The sequence below is a fragment of the Leuresthes tenuis genome, unplaced genomic scaffold (genome assembly GCF_036924035.1).
Source record: "Leuresthes tenuis unplaced genomic scaffold, fLeuTen1.0.hap1 SCAF_237, whole genome shotgun sequence".
Classification (NCBI taxonomy): domain Eukaryota; kingdom Metazoa; phylum Chordata; class Actinopteri; order Atheriniformes; family Atherinopsidae; genus Leuresthes; species Leuresthes tenuis.
Window position 1 is genome coordinate 18,942 of NW_027325591.1, and position 5,106 is coordinate 24,047.

The 5,106-nt window shown below is 39.8% G+C and overlaps 1 pseudogene; it reads right to left on the reverse strand.

Moving 5' to 3' along the window:
- Positions 1-1,134: 1,134 nt before the first annotated feature.
- On the reverse strand, positions 1,135-1,311 carry LOC140288141 (U2 spliceosomal RNA; annotated as a pseudogene).
- Between the last annotated feature and the right edge of the window lie 3,795 nt (positions 1,312-5,106).

Sequence of the window (5,106 nt, forward strand, 5' to 3'; positions counted from 1 at the left end):
ATATTCACACCTTCTTGCAGCTGAACACCTCCTCTCCCACTTATGATCATGTGCGGATTGATTTTCGAAAATTTTCTTTCATGTTTTCTAGCAATTAATTATGGACATTTAGACCTTCTTGCAGCTGAACACCTCCGCTCCCGCTTTTGATCATACATTGTCAGGCATTCGCACCTTGTCTTACCCGCTTTTTACAAACTTTAGTCGAACATTCACACCTTTTTGCAGCCGAACACAGTTTTTTGCAGCCGAATTTGGGCATTCGCACCTTTTCATACCCACTTTTTACCAACTATGGTCGGACATTCACACCGTCTTAAAGCGGAACACCTCCGCTCCCTCTTTTGATGGTGTATGTTCAGGCATTCGAACCTTTTCTTACCCGCTTTTTACAAACTATGCTCGGACATTCAAACCTTCTTGTAGCCGAACACATCCACTCCTGCTTTTGATGATGTATGGTATGGCATTCGAACCTACTTGTTGCCCGCTTTTCATTAATTATGGGTGGACATTCACACCTTGTCGCAGCCAAACACCCTGTTTTGATCATGTATGGTTGGACATTCGCACCTTTTCTCACCCGCTTTTTGCAAACTATGGTCGGCCATTCACAGCTTCCTCTCCACCATACTTGTATGGTGGGATATTCACACCCACTTGCATCCGAAGACCTCCGCCCCCACTTTTGTTGATATATAGTCGGTCATTCGCACCTTACCCGCTTTTGGCAAACTATGGCCTTCTTGCAGCCAAAAACCTCTGATCTCGCTTTTGATGATGTAAGGTTGGGCATTCAGACCTTGCTTCACCTGCTTTTCACCAAATATAGTCGGACATTCACACCTTCTTGCAGCCGAACACTTCCTTCCGCTCCACCTTTTAGTTTTCTATGGGGCATTCACACCTTTATTTTCACCGCATTTTATAAAAACACCACAGGAACACCGTATTGAGGCTTTGTTCTGACCGCTCATTCGGTGTCGCGTTTCTTTCAAGCATTTCTCCTGGTTAGCCCGCACTCGGCTCGCTCCCAGAGCCGTGTTAAAGTCTACTTCGCATTCACTCTCTTTTCTCAGCAGACTAAAAGAAACTTCCATCCTGCACCGCTGTTAGCTTTTTCACAAGAGCAGAGGAGAGCGCACCGTTCCCAGCGGCACTGCAGTACCGGGTCGATGCTTGGAGTGAACGGAGCAAGCTCCTTTTTCAACTCCTATTGATAAAAATCCATTTAATATGTAGTCCTTGCATAGACATATCACATATTAAACTGATAAGTACAGATGGATTATGTGCAATTAGTAAAGAGAGTAGAGGACGATCTCTCTCGTTGGAAGTCCTTACCTATATCACTTATGGGGAGAGTTACAACCATTAAAATGATGATACTACCAAAAGTTAACTATTTGTTCTCAATGATCCCCATAAAACTATCTGCTACTTGGTTTAAGTCACTAGATTCATGCATCTCCAAATTTCTGTGGAAAAACAAACCACCACGTATTAGTTTAAAAACCCTACAGAAGACCAAGGACAGTGGTGGATTAGATTTACCTAATTTTCAGCACTATTCCTTAGCCAATAGGTTACAATATATATCAAAATGGTTTAAACCTTGTTGTTGTCACAGTTCCCAGAGACGTTGTAATCGTTGAGGATTCTATATTCACCCCCTCATTAGAGGCACGTGTTGCAGATTGATGACACTGAATCTTCTTCTCTGTTCATTGCTGGCATCATTCCCAGCATCGTAAGTGTTCGTGGCATTGTTAGCCTCTTCTTCTGGATCTTGATATCGAGCATCCTTTTGTATTTCTGGTTTGTAAGTCCTCTCTCTTCGTTCACCGGAGTCTTCGTCTCTTTGTCCTTGAGTTTGGTGATTTTTTCTTCTTTTGATGCCTTGACACAGTGTGACAGGTGATACCACGTGGGAGATCCTTTAACTTGGACTGCTGTCCCTGTGCTGCGAAATGGCTGGGCTGCTCAAATGGTCTCTCCTTCATCATATACACAGTTATTTATACATCACCTTCCACCATGAAGCGTTGTCCCTTTTTGTTTCTCTCTTTGTTCTTAAAATGCTGTTATGCATGTCTAAACCAATCCATTAAACTAGATCATTTTGGCAGTAAAGCGATCTACAATGTGCTTGGTCGCAAAGCTGCTCATCTGTGGTAAACAGCTCTTCAGAAAGGCATTCTTCAATTGATTTCACTAATTTTATGTAATAATTTTGTGATTTCCTACAAAACTACACTTCTTCTCCCATCTGTCTGAGTATTTAATATTGTCTGGGTCCCGTTAAAACATGTATTTTTCCCATCTAATTCCTTGTTTGCTTTAAAACAAGTATTCCCCATTTTCTATCCCTTCAGTAGCCAACCAGTTTGTATGGAGTACACTGGAGCAACTTGACTGATCAGTAAAACACTGCTTTTGTTGTCACCGCAAGGCTTCCCCCGTCGGTTGTTTCACTGAGACACTACTGAGTAACTACAACTCAACACAGTTTATACACATAACATTCATATACATACTAACAAACAAACAAACAATAATTTATCGCAATTTTCTCATCTCTGTTTGAACGTACACCCAGGTAAATATTCCTGTAGTCTTCTCATACCGACTATGGACCCATTCATTGTTTAACTTCACTGTTTTGCAAATCCTAATTGAATATTACACATTGACATTGAACTTTACTGGATAAGCAGGTCTTCATTGCATTCAGCAGCCTATATGTGAGCATCTATGTGTAAGCTGTTCTTCTTTGCATTTATCAGCAGCAAGCAATTCTTCACTGCACATGCATATGTAAATAGTAAAACAATTCCAATGTGTTAGCGAAACCTTCTATATCACAGTGGTTTCTAAGATCTATTTTAAGTTCTTTGCCATCAGTGAGATGACATAGTTTACAAAGTGTGTCAAATTATCACTGAAGATCTTTTCAGGAATTTCAAATCTAGAAATGAGTTATTTTACGCGTGATTTTGCTACTGAGAGTGCATCTGCTTGTGCACATGGAAATATTTCAGACCATTTGGTAAAAACCTCTGTTGTCACTGAGCAGAATCGTTTCCCTTAACATTAATTTAGTTCAATGAAATCTACACAATAATGAAATAATGAAATCCAAACAAATATGTTGAAAAAGATACACTGGCTTAGGGAATTATCTTCGTTTTGGTCTTAGATTGCCCTGTGGAATGTATTTTGCACATATTTGACCTGCTAGACAAAACTTTATTCATTTATTTATTCTAAAAAAAAAAATTCAATAATTAGTAAAACCATATGCTGTAAAAACCTTGTTCATTATTGCTTCCATCCCTCCTGTTGAGACATGACATGGTCCGTGGCTCAATACTGCAGCATATTTAAACAAATTCTTTGGCAGTATGGTTTTCCTTCCGGTCATTCATACGAGTCTATTGTAGATGGCAATTGAATAACATCTAATAATGCTAAAATATTTGTAGTTTATACATTTAGCTGTGGATGTCAACATACCTGTTTTTCCAATGCTGTGTTAACACATGTACAGTTGAGAAGGCATACTGACTGTCAGTGTAAACGTTAACAACCTTTTTGTTATTTAATTTACAAGCTTCAGTTAAAGCTACCAATTCGACTGCTTGAACAGAGTAATTTTTTGGTAGTGGTTGTTTTAAGAAAACTTCAGTTTCTGTTACTACTGCAAATCCTGTAGCATTTGTGCCATCAGGGTTTTTTGCTTGACCTGTTGAATAAATATAGTTATTTCTGCATTTTCATAACGTATATCAGTTAAGTCTGGCCTGGGTAAAACACTGATGGTTATTTCTGACATGCAATCATGAGGCTTTCCATCTGTGGGGTAGGTAGCAGTGTGGATGGATTAAGTGTAGCACATCTCTCGACAACAAGGTGTGGCTGTGAAAGAAGAACTGTTATGTAGGAGAGATGTCTGGTAAAGATATTTTGTTAAGTAACCATATCACAGCCACTGCATGAGGTACCTTAAGTGTTAATGGGTGAAATAACACCATTATTGTTGATGCCTGCACTGCCAATGGCTTCTGGCCATTGATTCAAAAGTACGATCTCGTCCCTGTTTCCCCCTTTCAGTGGACACTTGCCCCTAATTACCGCAATTCAGCAGGGGGTCTTTCATTAGGAGTACTGGACTCCCCCGTGCACGGTTTCAGCTCCGACCCTGGAAAGCGGAAAAAACGTTGAGATCTGGTTTGAGGACCCAATTGTTGAGAAAAGTCTCTCAATGAGACTCAGAGTTGCTGGAGTCAGTTAATGCAAATGTTTAATCTTGCAGCAAGTTCAAGAATGTGTGTGTGAATGGGTGTATGTGTGCGAACGTGTGTGAGTTTGTGTATGTGAGAGTTTAATGAACCTGTTATCCACAGGCAGGTCTTAACTAGTATGGCACAGGTCCAGCCTGTCTCATCTTTTTTGGAAGGTCCAGCGCTCGGCCGTAACCCTTCTGTCTGTTTGGACTCTCACATACATTCGGTTAATCATAGAAAAACGAGAACAAAACTTTTTAGCCCCTTAAATTCATAAAACAGACATGGTGCAGTTATTTCCATTCTAGAAAATAAGAGTAATCACCACCATTCCTATAAATTCTGGATATTCTAACAATCTGAATCTTTTTTAAATGTTCGATGAAGCCCTTTGCTGTTCTGTTTAGAGACTCAGCTGATCATAAACCAAGTTTTGCTCTTGAACCAAGCTTCTAAACTCTTCACCTTTTTCATTTCTCAGTTAGTATTCACTTTAAAACTGATTAAAAGAAAAATTAAATGAATGCCTATCAACAAATGTGGGATCTAAACTCTAGTGCTTTCTCTAAAATAATTTCCTTTCTCAATTCAGAAATGTGTGTGTGTAAGTCACAACACCCGTGACACCAAAACGGCTTTCTTTTCTCTCTTTTCTCTACACTCTGCACTGTGAGCACACACACCAAATCAGAAAGGCTTTTTTCTCTCTTTTCTACATTATGGACTGTGGGGACACAAAACCGCTCTCTCTCTTTTTTTTTTTGATTGTGTGCCAGGGCGTTGTCTCACGTATTAGATTATGCTTAAGATACGAATGGGT